Below are 22,245 nucleotides of genomic sequence, written 5' to 3'. Positions count from 1 at the left end.
AAAAATGGCTGTGTGTTTTTGTGACTTGGCTCTGACATAACATAATCGTTTGTGGTGCTTTCGCTGTAAGGCCTTTTTGAAATCGGACACAGTGGTGGGATTAACAAAAAGATTACCTTTAAAATTGTATAAGATTGTATGTTTGAGGAATTTTAATTATGAGATTTCTGTTGTTTTGAATTTGGCACCCTGCACATTCACTGGCTGTTGTCACATCGATCCCGTTAAGTAAGTATCAGATTAATTCTGACAGGAGTGTTTGGGATAGAGGTGATAGAGGTGATAGAGGTGATTGTGGTCCAAGCGTAACTCTGGCCTTTCTCAAATCAAATCAAACTTTATTTGTCACATGCACCGAATACAAAAAGTGTAGGCCTTTACCTTCTCCTGGTAAATATATATCTATTTTTTTACATTTGAGTAATTTATCAGATAATTTATCAGATATCCAGAGCAACTTACAGTAGTGAGTGCATACATTTTCATACATTTTCATACTGAACCCCCGTGGGAATCGAAACCCCAACCCTGGCGTTGCAAGCTGAGCCACACGGGGCCCATAAATAACAGATTCTACAACACAGTGTTGTTTCCGTGTTTCTGTTGGCATGAAAACACAAAAGGTCAGATGCAGCGTACGGTTCAATTCCATTGAAATTCCAGGCAATTCAGGAAGTACACTGAAATTCCAATTCCAATTCTAATAATTATAATTTTATAACTATAATTCTCAATGCTTCAATAATTTTCAATGAGGATCATGGGGGTCCTTCTGTAGCTCAGTTGGTAGAGCATGGCGCTTGTAACGCCAGGGTAGTGGGTTCGATCCCCGGGACCACCCATACGTAGAATGTATGCACACATGACTGTAAGTCGCTTTGGATAAAAGCGTCTGCTAAATGGCATATATTATTATTATTATGTTGAATTGAAATTGGAATTTAGTTTACTTTCTGAATCGAGTGGAATTTAAATGGTATTGACCCCAGCCCTGGCCAAGTGGATTTATTGCAGGCTACAAAGGAACTTGAGGCACCTATAAAATACAATCAGGAACAGACCCATTTGACCCATTTGACATAATCCTCTCCTCTGATTGGGTCTCAAATCTAATCAGGAAGTCCATCCAATAATTACATTAAATCAACTCTGGTCTGTTTTTGTTGTATTACCCTATTTAAATGCATATCTGATGATTTCAGGTGCATTTTTAACTATAATTACTATTTCATGAGGATAAGAGAAATAATACATTAAAATTAACATGCAATTATTGAGATAATGTAGACTATTTACACCCTTTACACTCGTATCCGGGTTGGAAATGGAAAGCAGTAGCGGTACGGTAACATGCTATACATGATGTCAGAGCTCAGGCTCTGCACTTCACAGTGTTATATGGGGTTTGACTGACAGCCGTTCTGAAATCTTTTGTTGTCTGAGTGAGTGAAATGCTGTAAATCAGGCAAACTGGTGACACAGGGATCCCCTCCCAGGCAAACTGGTGACCCAGGGATCCCCTCCCAGGCAAACTGGTGACACGGGGATCCCCTCCCAGGCAAACTGGTGACACGGGGATCCCCTCCCAGGCAAACTGGTGACACGGGGATCCCCTCCCAGGCAAACTGGTGACACGGGGATCCCCTCCCAGGCAAACTGGTGACACAGGGATCCCCTCCCAGGCAAACCGGTGACCCAGGGATCCCCTCCCAGGCAAACTGGCAATCCCCTCCCAGGCAAACTGGTGACACGGGGATCCCCTCCCAGGCAAACTGGTGACCCAATCCCCTCCCAGGCAAACTGACCCAGGGATCCCCTCCCAGGCAAACTGGTGACACGGGGATCCCCTCCCAGGCAAACTGGTGACACGGGGATCCCCTCCCAGGCAAACTGGTGACACGGGGATCCCCTCCCAGGCAAACTGGTGACACGGGGATCCCCTCCCAGGCAAACTGGTGACACGGGGATCCCCTCCCAGGCAAACTGGTGACACAGGGATCCCCTCCCAGGCAAACTGGTGACACGGGGATCCCCTCCCAGGCAAACCGGTGACCCAGGGATCCCCTCACAGGCAAACTGGTGACACGGGGATCCCCTCCCAGGCAAACCGGTGACCCAGGGATCCCCTCCCAGGCAAAGCGGCGACCCAGGGATCCCCATCCTATGTTAGCAAAAATATATATTTTCACAAGAAGTTATCAGCATTTTCAAATGAATGGATTTGGTAGATCGTTTTTCATTAGTTTGACCTCCCCACATTATAATTTGAATAGGAAGTGTAAACGCTAACATACTGTAGCCTAACAGCTGGAAAGGTAACTCCAAAAACATTTAAACACTAAACACATTTTCGGCAATAGCAGCTGTTACAGCTGGTTAAGCAAAGGTTAACCAAGGTGTTTGGCGAAAAAATGTATGTCAAGAAAGCTTACCAGTAGCAATTGGCACCTGCTACAACTGGTACTCGTGGGGGTCTTTTCCAAATGTCAATTAGCTCCAATGAGTATAATTAGCTCCAATGAGTGTAATTAGCTCCAAGTAGTGCAATTAGCTTCAATTAGTATAATTATCTCCAATGAGTGTAATTATCTCCAATGAGTGCAATTACCTCCAATGAGTGTAATTATCTCCAATGAGTGTAATTACCTCCAATGAGGGTAATTATCTCCAATGAGTGTAATTATCTCCAATGAGTGTAATTAGCTCCAATGAGTGTAATTAGCTCCAATGAGTGTAATTATCTCCAATGAGTGTAATTAGCTCCAATGAGTGTAATTACCTCCAATGAGTGTAATTAGCTCCAATGAGTGTAATTATCTCCAATGAGTGTAATTATCTCCAATGAGTGTAATTATCTCCAATGAGTGTAATTACCTCCAATGAGGGTAATTATCTCCAATGAGTGTAATTATCTCCAATGAGTGTAATTACCTCCAATGAGGGTAATTAGCTCCAATGAGTGTAATTATCTCCAATGAGTGTAATTATCTCCAATGAGTGTAATTATCTCCAATGAGTGTAATTACCTCCAATGAGGGTAATTAGCTCCAATGAGTGTAATTATCTCCAATGAGTGTAATTATCTCCAATGAGTGTAATTATCTCCAATGAGTGTAATTAGCTCCAATGAGTGTAATTAGCTCCAATGAGTGTAATTAGCTCTCCAATGAGTGTAATTATCTCCAATGAGTGTAATTAGCTCCAATGAGTGTAATTACCTCCAATGAGTGTAATTAGCTCCAATGACTGTAATTATCTCCAATGAGTGCAATTAGCTCCAATGAGTGTAATTAGCTCCAATGAGTGTAATTAGCTCCAATGAGTGTAATTAGCTCCAATGAGTGTAATTAGCTCCAATGAGTGTAATTATCTCCAATGAGTGTAATTATCTCCAATGAGTGTAATTAGCTCCAATGGGTGTAATTATCTCCAATGAGTGTAATTTGCTCCAATGTGTGTAATTAGCTCCAATGAGTGTAATTACCTCCAATGTGTGTAATTAGCTCCAATGAGTGTAATTACCTCCAATGTGTGTAATTAGCTCCAATGGGTGTAATTATCTCCAAGGAGTGTAATTCGCTCCAGTGAGTGTAATTTGCTCCAATGGGTGTAATTTGCTCCAATCAGTGCAATTCGCTCCAATGAGTGTAATTACCTCCAATGAGTGTAATTTGCTCCAATGTGTGTAATTAGCTCCAATTAGTGCAATTAGCTCCAAGGAGTGTAATTTGCTCCAGTGAGTGTAATTAGCTCCAATGAGTGTAATTAGCTCCAGTGAGTGTAATTTGCTCCAGTGAGTGTAATTAGCTCCAATGAGTGTAATTTGCTCCAGTGAGTGTAATTAGCTCCAATGAGTGTAATTATCTCCAAGGAGTGTAATTAGCTCCAGTGAGTGTAATTTGCTCCAATGAGTGTAATTTGCTCCAATGAGTGTAATTAGCTCCAATGAGTGTAATTGGCTCCAATGAGTGTAATTTGCTCCAATGTGTGTAATTAGCTCCAGTGAGTGTAATTAGCTCCAGTGAGTGTAATTTGCTCCAGTGAGTGTAATTAGCTCCAATGAGTGTAATTAGCTCCAGTGAGTGTAATTTGCTCCAGTGAGTGTAATTAGCTCCAATGAGTGTAATTTGCTCCAGTGAGTGTAATTGGCTCCAGTGAGTGTAATTATCTCCAGTGAGTGTAATTAGCTCCAGTGAGTGTAATTAGCTCCAGTGAGTGTAATTAGCTCCAGTGAGTGTAATTAGCTCCAGTGAGTGTAATTAGCTCCAGTGAGTGTAATTTGCTCCAGTGAGTATAATTAGCTCCAGTGAGTGTAATTAGCTCCAGTGAGTGTAATTAGCTCCAGTGAGTGTAATTAGATCCAGTGAGTGTAATTAGCTGCAGTGAGTATAATTAGCTCCAGTTAGTGTACTTAGCTCCAGTGAGTATAATTAGCTCCAGTGAGTATAATTAGCTCCAGTGAGTATAATTAGCTCCAGTGAGTGTAATTAGCTCCAGTGAGTATAATTAGCTCCAGTGAGTGTAATTAGCTCCAGTGAGTATAATTAGCTCCAGTGAGTGTAATTAGCTCCAGTGAGTGTAATTAGCTCCAGTGAGTGTAATTAGCTCCATATTAGGAGTTGAGAAATGAAGTTGACGTCATTAGAAAGAAGACATTATCCTCTTTTACACTGTAGGTATTTCATTAAAAATGTGTTTATTCTGTTGTTGCTAGCGACATTCATAAAAACATTGGGGGGGTTGGGGGTGTTGGGGGGTCCACCCACATTCTATTGATTTATTTACGCGGACCCCCTGCAGTACCTCCGCGGACCGTTGGTTCAATATCCGTGCTGGATTATAATTATAATAAATACCGTTTTGATGTCATAAAAGCCGAACAACCGTAAGTCCAAATGTGCACTTCCCATTTCCACATCATAAAAGTCATGTCATATACAGTGTCAAAGTTCATGATCACTATGTTTGATGTACAGTTACAAGATGACATGGCGTCATACCCTGGTTTGTTCTGAACACAATGAACCTGCTTTTGTCTTCTGTGAAGACAATTTGCCTTGGAACAATCACTTGAAGGCACTCATGACTCCTTTCTAAGCGTAGCAAAATGATGACCTGTTTCTGTGAATTGCCTTGTGAAAGCCTAATACTCTAAGATCATATTTTAAAACGTAGCTAGTCATGTTGGAAATAGAACAAGCTTTTAAATAATGCCCACCTGACCGAGATTGCAATTTAAAATGAGGGTGGGGATGCAGGGTTTGGATGTAGGGTGGGGATGCAGGGTGGGGATGCAGGATGTGGATGCAGGATGTGGATGCAGGGTTTGGATGCAGGGTGGGGATGCAGGGTGGGGATGCAGGATGTGGATGCAGGGTGGGGATGCAGGGTGGGGATGCAGGATGGGGATGCAGGGTGGGGATGCAGGGTGTGGATGCAGGGTGGGGATGCAGGGTGGGGATGCAGGGTGGGGATGCAGGGTGGGGATGCAGGGTGGGGATGCAGGATGTGGATGCAGGATGTGGATGCAGGGTGGGGATGCAGGGTGGGGATGCAGGGTGTGGATGCAGGGTGGGGATGCAGGGTGGGGATGCAGGGTGTGGATGCAGGGTGTGGATGCAGGGTGGGGATGCAGGGTGTGGATGCAGGGTGTGGGATGCAGGATGTGGATGCAGGGTGTGGGATGCAGGGTTGGGGATGCAGGATGGGGATGCAGGGTTGGGGATGCAGGGGGGGATGCAGGGTGTGGGGCAGGGTGGGGATGCAGGGTGGGGATGCAGGGTTGGGGATGCAGGGTGGGGATGCAGGGTGGGGATGCAGGATGTGGATGCAGGGTGGGGATGCAGGGTTGGGGATGCAGGATGTGGATGCAGGGTTGTGGATCCAGGGGATGCAGGGTGGGGATCCAGGGGATGCAGGGTGGGGATCCAGGGTGTGGGGATGCAGGGTGGGGGATGCAGGGTGTGGGGATGCAGGGTGTGGGGATGCAGGGGATGCAGGGTGTGGATGCAGGGTGTGGATGCAGGGTGGGGATGCAGGGTGGGGATGCAGGATGTGGATGCAGGGTGGGGATCCAGGGTGTGGATGCAGGGTGTGGATGCAGGGTGGGGATGCAGGGTTGGGGATCCAGGGTGGGGATCCAGGAGATGCAGGGTGGGGATCCAGGGGATGCAGGGTGGGGATCCAGGGGATGCAGGGTGGGGATGCAGGAGATGCAGGGTGGGGATGCAGGATGTGGATGCAGGATGGGGATCCAGGAGATGCAGGGTGGGGATGCAGGGTGTGGATGCAGGGTGGGGATGCAGGGTGTGGATCCAGGGTGGGGATCCAGGAGATGCAGGGTGGGGATGCAGGGTGTGGATGCAGGATGTGGATGCAGGGTGTGGATGCAGGGTGTGGATGCAGGGTGGGGATGCAGGGTGTGGATGCAGGGTGGGATGCAGGATGTGGATGGGATGCAGGGTGTGGATGCAGGGTGTGGATGCAGGGTGTGGATGCAGGGTGGGGATGCAGGGTGTGGATCCAGGGTGGGGATCCAGGAGATGCAGGGTGGGGATCCAGGGGATGCAGGGTGTGGGGGTGCAGGGTGGGGATGCAGGGTGGGGATCCAGGGGGATGCAGGGTGTGGGGATGCAGGGGATGCAGGGTGAGGGGATCCAGGGTGTGGGGATGCAGGGTGTGGGGATGCAGGGTGGGGGATGCAGGGTGCAGGGTGGGGATGCAGGGTGTGGGGATGCAGGGTGGGGATCCAGGGTGTGGATGCAGGGATGGGGATGCAGGGTGTGGGGATGCAGGATGTGGATGCAGGGTGGGGATGCAGGAGATGCAGGGTGGGGATGCAGGATGTGGATGCAGGATGGGGATCCAGGAGATGCAGGGTGGGGATGCAGGGTGTGGATGCAGGGTGGGGATGCAGGGTGTGGATCCAGGGTGGGGATCCAGGGTGGGGATCCAGGAGATGCAGGGTGGGGATCCAGGGGATGCAGGGTGGGGATCCAGGGGATGCAGGGTGGGGATGCAGGAGATGCAGGGTGGGGATGCAGGATGTGGATGCAGGATGGGGATCCAGGAGATGCAGGGTGGGGATGCAGGGTGTGGATGCAGGGTGGGGATGCAGGGTGTGGATCAGGGTGGGGATCCAGGAGATGCAGGGTGGGGATGCAGGGTGTGGATGCAGGATGTGGATGCAGGGTGGGGATGCAGGGTGTGGATGCAGGGTGTGGATGCAGGGTGTGGATGCAGGGTGGGGATGCAGGGTGTGGATCCAGGGTGGGGATCCAGGAGATGCAGGGTGGGGATGCAGGGTGATGCAGGGTGGGGGGTGCAGGGTGGGGATGCAGGGTGTGGGGATGCAGGGTGTGGGGATGCAGGGTGTGGGGATGCAGGGTGTGGGGATGCAGGGTGTGGGGATGCAGGGTGGGGGGTGCAGGGTGTGGGGATGCAGGGTGTGGGGATGCAGGGTGGGGATCCAGGGTGGGGATGCAGGGTGTGGGGATGCAGGGTGTGGGGATGCAGGGTGGGGATCCAGGGGGATGCAGGGTGTGGGGATGCAGGGTGTGGGGATGCAGGGTGTGGGGATGCAGGGTGTGGGGATGCAGGGTGTGGGGATGCAGGGTGGGGGATGCAGGGTGTGGGGATGCAGGGTGTGGGGGTGCAGGGTGCTCTAGGAAAGACACATCTAGGTGGGGATCAAGGCCCCTTAAAGGTGCAGGGACTTTGTTTGTGTATATGGGTGTATATACCTGTATCTGTGAAATGCTGTGGATGAGTTATGTCCCCAGGTTTGTGATGGGATGAATCCAGGTATGCCTATAACCAAAGTATCCAGGGATTTGGGGGTGCAGGTGGGGATCGTATTCAGAATGAAGTGGGTTGGGGATTCATCAGGGTGTGGGGGATGCAGGGTGATGGGGATCCAGGTGATTTGGGTGGGGATGCAGGGTGTGGATGCAGGATGTGGATGCAGGATGTGGGGATGCAGGGTGGGGGATGCAGGGTGGGGATGCAGGGTGGGGGATGCAGGGTGGGGATGCAGGATGTGGATGCAGGGTGGGGATGCAGGATGTGGATGCAGGGTGGGGATGCAGGATGTGGATGCAGGATGTGGGGATGCAGGGTGTGGATGCAGGGTGTGGATGCAGGGTGGGGGGATGCAGGGTGTGGATGCAGGGTGTGGATGCAGGGTGGGGATGCAGGGTGTGGGGATGCAGGGTTTGGGATGCAGGGTGGGGGATGCAGGGTGTGGGGATGCAGGGTGTGGGGATGCAGGGTGGGGATGCAGGATGTGGATGCAGGATGTGGGGATGCAGGATGTGGATGCAGGGTGTGGATGCAGGGTGGGGATGCAGGGTGGGGATGCAGGGTGTGGGGATGCAGGATGTGGATGCAGGGTGTGGGGATGCAGGGTGGGGGATTCCAGGGTGTGGGGATGTAGTGTGGGGATGCAGGGTGTGGGGATGCAGGGTGTGGGGATGCAGGGTGGGGATGCAGGGTGGGGGATGCAGGTTGGGGATGCAGGGTGTGGGGATGCAGGATGTGGGGATGCAGGGTTGGGGATGCAGGGTGGGGATCCAGGAGATGCAGGGTGGGGATGCAGGGTGGGGATGCAGGGTGGAGGATGCAGGGTGGGGATGCAGGGTGCAGGGTGCAGGGATCCAGGGGATGCAGGGTGTGGGGATGCAGGGTGGGGATGCAGATTTGGGATGCAGGGGATGCAGGGTGGGGATGCAGGGTGGGGATGCAGGGGATGCAGGGTGGGGATGCAGGGTGTGGGGATGCAGGGTGTGGGGATGCAGGGTGGGGATGCAGGGTGTGGGGATGCAGGGTGGGGATGCAGGGTGTGGGGATGCAGGGTGTGGGGATGCAGGGTGGGGATGCAGGGTGTGGGGATGCAGGGTGTGGGGATGCAGGGTGTGGGGATGCAGGGTGGGGATGCAGGGTGTGGATGCAGGGGGGGATGCAGGGTGTGGGGATGCAGGGTGGGGGTGCAGGGTGTGGGGATGCAGGGTGTGGGGATGCAGGGTGGGGATCAGGGTGGGGATGCAGGGTGGGGATGCAGGGTGTGGGGATGCAGGGTGTGGGGATGCAGGGTGTGGGGGTGCAGGGTGGGGATGCAGAGTGGGGATCCAGGGGATGCAGGGTGGGGATGCAGGGTGTGGGGATGCAGGGTGGGGATGCAGGGTGTGGGGATGCAGGGTGTGGGGATGCAGGGTGGGGATGCAGGGTGTGGGGATGCAGGGTGTGGGGATGCAGGGGATGCAGGGTGTGGGGATGCAGGGTGGGGATGCAGGGTGGGGATCCAGGGGATGCAGGGTGGGGATGCAGGGTGGGGGATGCAGGGGATGCAGGGTGGGGATCCAGGGTGTGGGGATGCAGGGTGTGGGGATGCAGGGTGGGGATCCAGGGTGTGGGGATGCAGGGTGGGGATCCAGGGTGTGGGGATGCAGGGTGTGGGGATGCAGGGTGGGGATGCAGGGTGTGGGGATGCAGGGTGTGGGGATGCAGGGTGGGGATGCAGGGTGGGGATCAGGGTGGGGATGCAGGGTGTGGGGATGCAGGGTGGGGATCCAGGGTGGGGATGCAGGGTGTGGGGATGCAGGGTGTGGGGATGCAGGGTGTGGGGATGCAGGGTGTGGGGGTGCAGGGTGGTGATGCAGGGTGGGGATCCAGGGGATGCAGGGTGGGGATCCAGGGTGGGGGATGCAGGGTGGGGGATGCAGGGTGTGGGGATGCAGGGTGTGGGGGTGCAGGGTGTGGGGATGCAGGGTGTGGGGATGCAGGGTGTGGGGGTGCAGGGTGCTCTAGTCCCTCAAAGACACATCTAGGTGGGCTCAAAAAGGCCCCTTAAAGGTGCATTGAATTGACTTTGTTTGTGTATATGTGGTGTTTAAACCTGTATCTGTGAAATGCTGTGGATGAGTTATGTCCCCAGGTTTGTGATGTGCTGATGAATCCAGGTATGCCTATAACCAAAGTATCCGATTTGTGTGTCGTATCATATTTGTATCTTATTCAGAATTGAAGTGCTGGTTGCAAATGGCTATTCATCAGATGACCCGGTGGTGCGAAGCATCGCTGATAAAGAGCCACCAGTGATTTGGGAAGCAAGAATGATCACAGCTCGCTCAGGTCCAGGGAAGGTGGATATACAGGTGATAGACTAGAATGCTATTTGGCCCTAAACAGAGTACCTGAACACTGTGACTGACCCACACTTAAGGAAAGCTTTGACCATGTACAGACTCGGTGAGCATAGCCTTGCTATTGAGAAAGGCCGTCATAGGCAGACCTGGCTCTCAAGAGAAGACTACGTGCACACAGCCCACAAAATGAGGTGGAAACTGAGCTGCTCTTTCTAACCTCCTGCCAAATGTATGACCATATTACATTGAATTGAATTGAATTGAGAGAGTGTGTGTGTATGTGTGTGTGTGTGTGTGTGTGTGTGTGTGTGTGTGTGTGTGTGTGTGTGTGTGTGTGTGTGTGTGTGTGTGTGTGTGTGTGTGTGTGTGTGTGTGTGTGTGTGTGTGTGTGTGTGTGTGTGTGTGTGTGTGTGTGTGTGTGTGTGTGTGTGTGAGACTTGGCTTTCTCCGTGACCTTTCCCTATCCACCGCTGCTGGTTCCCATTAAACATAACAAAAGAGCATATTACCTCACAGGGAAGCCAGACATAATCTTGCCTCCATCTTTACAACCCCCCCATCCTCCCATCCCCAGATTCCCAGCTTTCCTTCGCCCTCTCACTCTCTCTCTAAGCTCCAACCAACTCCTTACTTTTTCATCAGCACCATCATCACTTTAAATGTCTCTCTTCTCCCTCTTCTCCTTCATTCTAACCTCTAACAGGAAGGAGTAGGGCTTTGAGTCTCTCTTCTCCTTCACTTTAGCCTCCAACAGGAAAGAGTTGGGCTTTAAGTCTCTCTTCTCCACAAAAGCAAATATCTCACTGATTTGTTTAGTAGCATTTTACCTTTATTTAACTAGGCAAATCGGTTAAGAACAAATTCTTATTTTCAACAATGGCCTAGGAACAGTGGGTTAACTGCCTGTTCAGAACGGCAGATTTGTACCTTGTCAGCTTGGGGATTCAGCACTAGCCACCTTCGGGTTACTAGTCCAATGCTCTAACCACAAGGCTACCCTGCCACCCTTACCCTTATAAACAGGCCAAGATCAAAATAGATATAGTATTAGCATGAAATATGGCTATAAACTATTCATCTTAAATCTGGGCTTGCTGCTGACTGCATGTGAGCATGTATGCCACAATGCATTGGATTCAAACTGGGGAATCGGGCTACTTGAATAGAAGATGCTGGTGTAGAGAGCCAGAGAGATCCTCTCATATAGGTTGGTGTCCTCTTCTATCAATTCAATTCAAGGGCTTTATTGGCATGGGAAACATCTGTTCACATTTGCCAAAGCAAGTGAAATAGATAATAAACAAAAGTGAAATAAACTATAAAAAATTAACAGTAAACATTACACTCACAAAAGTTCTAAAAGAATAAAGACATTTCAAATGTCATATGATGTCTATATACGTTGTTGTAACGATGTGCAAATAGTTAAAGGGAAAATAAATAAACATAAATATGGGTTGTTTTACAATGGTGTTTGTTCTTCACTGGTTGCCCTTTTCTTGTGGCAACAGGTCACACATCTTGCTGCTGTGACGACACACTGTGGTATTTCACCCAGTAGATACGGGAGTTAATCAAAATTGAGTTTGTTTTCGATCTCTCTCTCTCTCTCACTCTCATTCTCCTGTGTTGGCTGTGACACTGAAAAAGGAGACAGTGATCGCGCTTACACTTTTCATTGTACTTATATCTTATATCTAAGAGATGTCAAGGCAGGGTGAGAACTGGGTATATGTAGCTCAAACACATTGATCAGCTTCACTGCCATATCTGTTGCTTTTGTCAGTGCTGGTTGTGTCATGGTGACCCTTGTGTTCTTAGCAGCGGCTGCCTGTTGGCAAAGCGTTGTCGGCCTAATGGCATCCTATATCTTATACGAGTCATGAGATGTACTTGCATTATTAAAAAGGGTATCAACCCCGAACGCTCCTGAAATGACAACCGATCTAGCGTTGGTTGATGTAGAATGACCTGAGGTCCCTGTGACATCACACGTTTACAGTAGAAAACTGAAGCCCCTGAATTGTTAATGAGTTCCATTAGTGCCGGAAGAATGTCCCATGATAGCCATCGTCACACATGGCATGGACATCTTCTGTAAAAAAAAAAAAGACCTTGGTGTCAGTACGACTCAGTACCTGTCAATCCTTGTCTTATAGAGAGACTCCTTTAAAACCTCTTGGAACTACCCATCCCGGATCCGGGAGAATTGTCATCAACTACACTAATTAGCATAGCACAACGGTCAAAAAACATTACAAGAAAATATTCATATTCATGAAATCACAAGTGAAATATAGTGAAACACAGCTTAGCCTTTTGTTTATCACCCTGTCATCTCAGATTTTGAAATTATGCTTTACAGCCAAAGCAAGACAAGCGTTTGTGTAAGTTTATCGATAGCCTAGCATAGCATTATGTCCAGCTAGCAGCAGGATGCTTGGTCACAATAATCAGAAACGCAATCAAATTAATCGTCTACCTTTGATGAGCTTCGGATGTTTTCACTCACGGGACTCAAGGTTAGACACCAAATGTTCCTTTTGTTCCATAAAGATTATTTTCATACCCAAAATACCTCCGTTTGTTGGTCGTGTTATGTTGAGAAATCCACCGGAAATAGCGGTCACGACAACGGCGAAAAAAATTGCTAATTATATCCATAATATCGACAGAAACATGGCAAACGTTTTTTATAATCAATCCTCAAGGTGTTTTTCAAATATCTATTCGATAATATATCAACCGGGACAATTGGCTTTTCAGTAGGTGCGAGAGGAAAAATGACTACCTACGCAAGAATCACTCTTAGAGCCCTCAGCTGGCCACTTACGCAATGTAGTCGTTTACGCTCATTCTTCAACATAAAGGCGTGAAACTACGTCAAAATGCTGTAGACACCTTAGAGAAGACGTAGAAAAAGGAATCTGGTTGATATCCCTTTCAATGGCCAATAGGGGTGCATAGGAACACAACGGTTTCAAAATATGAGTCACTTCCGGATTGGATTTTTCTTAGGCTTTCGCCTGCAATATCAGTTCTGTTATACTCACAGACAATATTTTTACAGTTTTGGAAACTTTAGAGTGTTTTCTATCCTAAGCCGTCAATTGTATGCATATTCTAGCATCCGGTCCTGAGAAATAGGCTGTTTACTTTGGGCACGTTATTTTTCCAAAAATGAAATTAGTGCCCCCTAGCTTCAAGAGGTTTAAGAACAGATTATAGAACAGATTATAGAGCTTCTTATCAACAGCAAAACTTTCAGTAGTCGTCAGCTGGATGGGACCCTGTGCATATTAAATATTAAATCACAAACAGCTACAGTCTATCAGAGAGAGGGGAGGACCCTGTGCATATTAATAAATTGTGTGTGTGTGTGTGTGTCCAATTTACGTATGACATGAGGGCTGAGGATGTTCTTCGCATAACCGTACATGTTCATGGCAGTCCATCTAGCGTCACGTGATGGCAGTCCGTCTAGCGTCACGGTGATGGCAGTCCGTCTAGCATCACGGTGATGGCAGTCCATCTAGCGTCACGGTGATGGCAGTCCGTCTAGCGTCACGGTGATGGCAGTCCATCTAGCGTCACGGTGATGGCAGTCCGTCTAGCGTCACGGTGATGGCAGTCCGTCTAGCGTCACGGTGATGGCAGTCCGTCTAGCGTCACGGTGATGGCAGTCCGTCTAGCGTCACGGTGATGGCAGTCCGTCTAGCGTCACGGTGATGGCAGTCCGTCTAGCGTCACGGTGATGGCAGTCCGTCTAGCGTCACGGTGATGGCAGTCCGTCTAGCGTCACGGTGATGGCAGTCCATCTAGCGTCACGGTGATGGCAGTCCGTCTAGCGTCACGGTGATGGCAGTCCGTCTAGCGTCACGGTGATGGCAGTCCGTCTAGCATCACGGTGATGGCAGTCCGTCTAGCGTCACGGTGATGGCAGTCCGTCTAGCGTCACGGTGATGGCAGTCCATCTAGCGTCACGGTGATGGCAGTCCATCTAGCATCACGGTGATGGCAGTCCATCTAGCATCACGGTGATGGCAGTCCATCTAGCATCACGGTGATGGCAGTCCATCTAGCATCACGGTGATGGCAGTCCATCTAGCATCACGGTGATGGCAGTCCATCTAGCATCACGGTGATGGCAGTCCATCTAGCATCACGGTGATGGCAGTCCATCTAGCATCACGGTGATGGCAGTCCATCTAGCATCACGGTGATGGCAGTCCATCTAGCGTCACGGTGATGGCAGTCCATCTAGCATCACGGTGATGGCAGTCCATCTAGCATCACGGTGATGGCAGTCCATCTAGCATCACGGTGATGGCAGTCCATCTAGCATCACGGTGATGGCAGTCCATCTAGCATCACGGTGATGGCAGTCCATCTAGCAGTCCATCTAGCGTCACGGTGATGGCAGTCCATCTAGCATCACGGTGATGGCAGTCCATCTAGCATCACGGTGATGGCAGTCCATCTAGCATCACGGTGATGGCAGTCCATCTAGCATCACGGTGATGGCAGTCCATCTAGCATCACGGTGATGGCAGTCCATCTAGCGTCACGGTGATGGCAGTCCATCTAGCATCACGGTGATGGCAGTCCATCTAGCATCACGGTGATGGCAGTCCATCTAGCATCACGGTGATGGCAGTCCATCTAGCATCACGGTGATGGCAGTCCATCTAGCATCACGGTGATGGCAGTCCATCTAGCGTCACGGTGATGGCAGTCCATCTAGCATCACGGTGATGGCAGTCCATCTAGCATCACGGTGATGGCAGTCCATCTAGCATCACGGTGATGGCAGTCCATCTAGCATCACGGTGATGGCAGTCCGTCTAGCGTCACGTTGATGGCAGTCCATCTAGCGTCACGGTGATGGCAGTCCATCTAGCGTCACGGTGACCATCACAGTTTGACCTCACACAGCGTTAAATTGGTTCGTGCTGGTTGCTGACGGTTTATTTATTTCTGACACGTTCCCTTGGCTTTAGCTCTCATCCACATTCATCACTGGGAGACTGACCAGGCAAAGTCAATGTCTTTCAATATGCCGCTGTGAGTTTATGTCACACACACACACACATACACAGTGACACACACACAGACACACACACACACATTGACACACAAACACACACTGACACACAAACACACACTGACACACACACACAGACTGACGCACACAGACACACACACAGACACACACACGCACACACACGCACACACACACACTGACACACTGACACACACGTGCACACACAGACACAGACACACACGTGCACACACAGACACACACACACTGGCACACAATAACACACACACAAACTCCCACACACACACAACTGACACACACACATACACACAAACTCCCGCACACACACACACATGCATTGACACACACAAACTCCCACACACACACACACACACCCACTGACACACACACACACACACACACACACACACTGACACACACACACACACACGCAAACACACACGCAAACACACACACACACACACACAGTACAAACACACTGACACACAAACATACTGATACACACACATTGACACACACACACACTGACACACACACACAAAGAGGCTACTTTAAAAGTCTTTAGGCCAGTTTTGAGTCTAATGTAAACCAATTGACGAAGACTATAAATACCACATTCAGGACACCGAAAGCTCTCTCCAATTCTCTTGAGGCTTTGGCAAATCTCTTGCTTGTCTGCTCTCAATGTAATTATTTTAGTAATTGTTTTAGCATCTACCCAAGGCTCCCTGCCAAATTGATTAGAATGGGGGAAATGGAATTAGCCCAAAATGCTAATTCAAATCAATACTTATAAACAGATGGACTGGCATGTCCCGTATCCTCAGTATTCAAATCCTGCTGCAGTGCTCCTCGTTAATGTTCACGCCCTCTTCCTGAGAGACAAAAATGGAATCCTTATTGTTTGAGAGGGTCGTGAAAGTATGCCACCGTGACATTAGGGATGTGACCTCAGAGGTGATATTGCACTGTTTGTACCGAATCAATTCCCTCTTGCTTGTACCTTCCTGACCTGGTACCCTCCATTGATAGACACTGCTAGCCCTTTCCAGGGCCAAACTGCCAGCCAGTGAGAGAGAGGACGAGCCAGAGTCACGAAGGTAGTGAACAACATGCAGGGGCTGAGTAAATTAAGGCAGAGCAGAGCTGTTCGAACAGGGGACCAGTCTTTTCATCATATCTACAGATGTACCATCTTACAGTGTTTTCCAACTGCTTACACATGTTTGCAAAACGGTCTCCATTTCCCAAAACTGCATGCACAAAATGCCTCACATCTCCTTCAAAATGTAACACTGCATTCAAAAGGCAATAAACACATGTCAGAATGAAGCATTTGCATCAAATGGCAAACACTGCTTTCATAATAGTACATGTCTGGATATACCATGTAAACACTGTTGTTCTAAATCTAAAGCTCTTTGGTCTTTCATAGGCTTATATCTACATTTCAATACAATGTTCTACAGTGAAAGTAATCTGCTGAGAGGGGTAACAAGTACACTGTAAACACCAATGCAATGTAGAAACAGAAAATATTTATTAGGCCAAACATTACTGTTGTATACAGTAGCATACAACAAAACCATAAACATATGTACACCAAAAGTATATTCTTTAGAATACAGTAAAGAACACAATTGTGTGTGTGGGGTCCCGGGGGGGTCAGTCCAGGAATTGGTAGGGGGGATCACCAGTGCTCTTCAATACTTTGTCCACATCACAAGATACGTTTTCTCTTGCCAAACATCGAGGGTAGTATCTCCTAGCATGGCGTATCCAACCTTGGACAGAGGCAACCTCTATGTCTCCACATGGAGGGAAGTATCTCCTAGCATGGCGTATCCAACCTTGGACAGAGGCAACCTCTATGTCCCCACATGGAGGGTAGTATCTCCTAGCATGGCGTATCCAACCTTGGACAGAGGCAACCTCTATGTCCCCACATCGAGGGAAGTATCTCCTAGCATGGCGTATCCAACCTTGGACAGAGGCAACCTCTATGTCTCCACATGGAGGGAAGTATCTCCTAGCATGGCGTATCCAACCTTGGACAGAGGCAACCTCTATGTCCCCACATGGAGGGAAGTACCTCCTAGCATGGCGTATCCAACCTTGGACAGAGGCAACCTCTATGTCCCCACATGGAGGGAAGTATCTCCTAGCATGGCGTATCCAACCTTGGACAGAGGAAACCTCTATGTCCCCACATGGAGGGAAGTACCTCCTAGCATGGCGTATCCAACCTTGGACAGAGGCAACCTCTATGTCCCCACATGGAGGGAAGTATCTCCTAGCATGGCGTATCCAACCTTGGACAGAGGAAACCTCTATGTCCCCACATGGAGGGAAGTACCTCCTAGCATGGTGTATCCAACCTTGGACAGAGGCAACCTCTATGTCCCCACATGGAGGGAAGTATCTCCTAGCATGGCGTATCCAACCTTGGACAGAGGCAACCTCTATGTCCCCACATGGAGGGAAGTATCTCCTAGCACGGCGTATCCAACCTTGGACAGAGGCAACCTCTATGTCCCCACATGGAGGGAAGTATCTCCTAGCGTGGCGTATCCAACCTTGGACAGAGGCAACCTCTATGCCCCCACATGGAGGGAAGTATCTCCTAGCACGGCGTATCCAACCTTGGACAGAGGCAACCTCTATGTCCCCACATGGAGGGAAGTATCTCCTAGCATGGCGTATCCAACCTTGGACAGAGGCAACCTCTATGTCCCCACATGGAGGGAAGTATCTCCTAGCATGGCGTATCCAACCTTGGACAGAGGCAACCTCTATGTCCCCACATGGAGGGAAGTATCTCCTAGCATGGCGTATCCAACCTTGGACAGAGGCAACCTCTATGTCCCCACATGGAGGGAAGTATCTCCTAGCATGGCGTATCCAACCTTGGACAGAGACAACCTCTATGTCCCCACATGCGTCCTCCATTGCCTGGAGAAGCGGCATGCGGGCATAGGGTTGGAGATCATACACTTTCCAGCACCAGGCTGAGAAGAATTCCTCTATGGGACTTAGAAAAGGTGAATATGGGGGTAGGTACAAAACTACACATTGTGGATGCGTGGCAAACCAGTTTTGGACCAGAACAGCCCGGTGAAAACTAACATTGTCCCATAAAACCACAAATCTAGCAGGCTCCTGATCTGGATCAGGAACAAGCATTGTGTAAATTGCATCCAGAAAAGTGAGCATATGGCCGGTGTTGTACGGACCCAGTGTGGCATTGTGATGGAGGACCCCGTTTTGAGTGATGGCAGCAGACATAGTTATATTACCCCCACGCTGTCCAGGGACATTGGTAATTGCCCTCTATTACATTTATTCCGCGGCGCCTGGTTTTGGTGAGGTTGAAGCCAACCTCATCCACATAAATAAATTCATGGCGAATTACATGGGCATCCAGCTCCAATACTCTCTGTAACAGACAAAAGGATATACAGATGAGTAAATATGGTATGTCTGAAGTACTGGAAGTAGTGTTGCATACATACCTCTACAAAGTCATGTCGCATATTCTTGACTCTGTCAGAGTATCTCTCAAATGGCACCTTGTAAAGTTGTTTCATCGTCACTCGGTGCCGTTGGAGGATGTGTTGTGTGGTCGACAGGCTTACAGCATTGATGTTGTTACATATTGTTACTCCTTGGCAATCAGACCATGATACTTTTGCCTATGAAGCAACAAGATGAACTGCCCATCCCTACCTTCAGGCTCTGCTCAAACGCTACACCCCAACCTGAGCACACTGTTCTGCCACCTCTGGTCTCCTGGCCCTCCCACCCCTACAGGAGAGCAACTCCTACTCAGCGCAGTCCAAGGCACCCCAAATGGTGAATAGCGGAGTCCCTGCCCATCTCCTGAAAACATCTAAAACCCAACCTCTACTTTTGTTATTGTTTTTTGTGTGTTTTTTTTTACCCCTTACTAAATCAAATCAAATCTAAATGTATTTGTCACATGCGTCGACTTTACTGTGAAATGCTGACTTACCTTAACCAACAGTGCAGTTCAAGAAGAAGAAAATATATACCAAGTCTGTGTGCGGGGTTACAGGCTAGTTGAGGTAATCTGTACATGTACTGTATGTGGGGGCGAAGTGACTCGGTAACAAACAAACAGCGAGTGTACAAAAAGGGAGTGATGTGTCAATGTAAATTGTCCGGTGGCGTTTTTATGAATTGTTCAGCAGTCTTATGGCTTGGGGGTAGAAGCTGTTGAGGAGCCTCTTGGTCCGAGACTTGGCGCTCCGGTACCGCTTGCCGTGCGGTAGCAGAAAAAACTCTGATACCGCCTATTATATAGGTCCTGGATGGTAGGAAGCTGGATGGTAGGCCCCGGTGACGTATTGGGCCGTTCGCATTACCCTCTGTAGGAACTTATGGTCAGATGCCAAGCAGTTGTCATACCAGACGGTGATGCAACCGGTCAGGATGCTCTCGATTGTGCAGCTGTAGAACCTGTTGAGTATCTTGGGACCCATGCCAAATATTTTCAGTCTCCTGAGGGGGAAAATGTTTTGTTGTCTCCTCTTCACGACCGTTTTGGTATGTCTGGACCAGGATAGTCCGTTGGTGATGTGGACACCAAAGAACTTGAAACTCTCAACCCGCTCCACTATATTCCTGTCGATGTTAATGGGGGCCTGTTTTGTATGCCTTTTCCTGGAGTCCATGATCAGCTCCTTAGTCTTTCTCACATTGAGGGACAGGTTTTTGTCCTTGCACCACACTGCCAGTTCTCTGACCTCCTCCCTATAGGCAGTCTCATCGTTGTCGGTGATCAGGCCTACCACTGTTGTGTCGTCAGCAAACTTAATGATGGTGTTGGAGTCGTGTTTGGCCACGCAGTCGTGGGTTAACAGGGAATACAGGAGGGGACTAAGTACACACCCCTGAGCATTCTCACATAGGTGTTCGTTTTGTCCTGGTGAGAAAGGACAGTGTGGAGTGCGATTGAGATTGCATCATCTATGGATCTGTTGGGGCCGTATGCAAATTGGAGTGGGTCTAGGGTGTCCGGGGAGGATCCTGTTGATGACCAGCCTTTCAAAGCACTTCATGGCTACCAACGTGAGTGCCACAGGGCGGTAATCATTTAGACAGTTACCTTCGCTTCCTTGGGCACAGGGACTATGGTGGGCTGTTTGAAACATGTAGGTATTACAGACTTGGTCAGGGAGATTTTGAAAATGTCAGTGAAGACACTTGCCTGTTGGGCCGTGCATGCTTTGACTACACGTTCTGGTAATCTGTCTGGCCCAGAGGCTTTGTGAATGTTGACCTGTTTAAAGGTTTTGTTCATATCGGCTACCGAGAGCGTTATCACACAGTCATCCAGAACTGCTGGTGCTCTAGTGCATGCTTCAGTGTTGCTTGCCTCGAAGCGAGCATAAAAGGCATTTAGCTCAAATGGTGGGCTCGCATCACTGGGCAGCTCGCGTCTGGGTGTCCCTTTGCAGTCTGTAATAGTTTTCAAGCCCTGCCACATCTGACGAGCGTCAAAGCCGGTGTAGTAGGATTCAATCTTAATCCCTTATTGATGCTTTGCTTGTTTAATGGTTCGTCTGAGGGCATAGCGGGATTTCTTATAAGCGTCCGGATTAGTGTCCCGCTCCTTGAAAGCATCAGTTCTAGACTTTAGCTCGATGCGGATGTTGCCTGTAATCCATGGCTTCTGGTTGAGGAATGTACGTATGGTCACTGTGGGGATGACGTCATCTTCTTGTTCCCTTATTTATTTATGAGGTGGTGCCATTGAATGAATCCCAGAACATATTCCAGTCTGTGCTAACAAAACAGTCCTGTAGTGTAGCATCCGCGTCATCTGACCACTTCCGTATTGAGCGAGTCACTGGTACTTCCTGCATTAGTTTTTGATTGTAAGGAGGAATCAGGAGGATAGAATTATGGTCAAATTTGCCAAATGGAGGGCGGGGGAGAGCTTTATATGCATCTCTGTGTGTGGAGTAAAGGTGGTCTAGGATTTTTTTTCCCCTGGTTGCACATGTGACATGCAGGTAAAAATGTAGTAAAACTGATTTAAGTTTGCCTGCATTAAAGTCCCCGGCCACTAGGAGCGCCGCTTCTGGGTGATCGTTTTCTTCTTATGGCCTTATAGAGTTGGTTGAGTGCGGTCTTAGTGCCAGCTTCGTTTTGTGGTGGTAAATAGACGGCTACGAATAATACAGATGAGAACTCTCTTGGTAGATAGTGCAGTCTACATCTTATTATCAGGTACTCTACCTCAGGCGAGCAATACCTCGAGACTTCTTTAATATTAGACATTGCGCTCCAGCTGTTATTGACAAAAAGACATACACACCCGCTGGTTCATGGAAAATCCTACTAGCTCTATGTTGTCCATATCTTCATTCAGCCACGTCTCGGTGAAACATAAGATGTTACAGTTTTTAATGTCCCATTGGTAGGATAATCTTAATCGTAGGTCATCCATTTTATTGTCCAATGATTGCACGTTAGCGAGAAGAATGGAAGGCAGTGGGAGTTTACTCGCTCGCATCCAGATTTTCAGAAGGATTCCCGATCTGCGTCCCCTTTTCCGGTGTCTTTTCTTCACGCGAAAGGCGTGGATCAGTGAAAGGTGTGGATCTGGGCCTGTTACAGTGAAAGGCGTGGATCTGGGCCTGTTACAGTGAAAGGCGTGGATCTGGGCCTGTTACAGTGAAAGGCGTGGATCTGGGCCTGTTACAGTGAAAGGCGTGGATCTGGGCCTGTTACAGTGAAAGGCGTGAATCTGGGCCTGTTACAGTGAAAGGCGTGGATCTGGGCCTGTTCACAGTGAAAGGCGTGGATCTGGGCCTGTTACAGTGAAAGGCGTGGATCTGGGCCTGTTACAGTGAAAGGCGTGGATCTGGGCCTGTTACAGTGAAAGGCGTGGATCTGGGCCTGTTACAGTGAAAGCAGGATATACTTCTCGTTGGACTCTCGTTCTTGCCGGACTCGTTAAAGGAAAAAGTTTATTCCAGTCCGCGGTGAGTAATCGCTTTTCTGATGTCTAGA

General features: G+C 49.1%; 1 protein-coding gene across 1 annotated transcript in view; it reads left to right on the top strand.

Annotated features, from left to right (window-relative positions):
- LOC118375129 (potassium voltage-gated channel subfamily H member 2-like) overlaps window positions 1-22,245 on the top strand; it is a 392,715-nt gene that overhangs the window by 346,759 nt on the left and 23,711 nt on the right. The gene's annotated exons all lie outside the window — the stretch shown is intronic.

The sequence above is a fragment of the Oncorhynchus keta genome, chromosome 28, assembly GCF_023373465.1.
Source record: "Oncorhynchus keta strain PuntledgeMale-10-30-2019 chromosome 28, Oket_V2, whole genome shotgun sequence".
NCBI lineage: Eukaryota > Metazoa > Chordata > Actinopteri > Salmoniformes > Salmonidae > Oncorhynchus > Oncorhynchus keta.
Note: the sequence above shows the minus strand (reverse complement) of the source record. Positions and strands in the feature narration are given on the sequence as shown.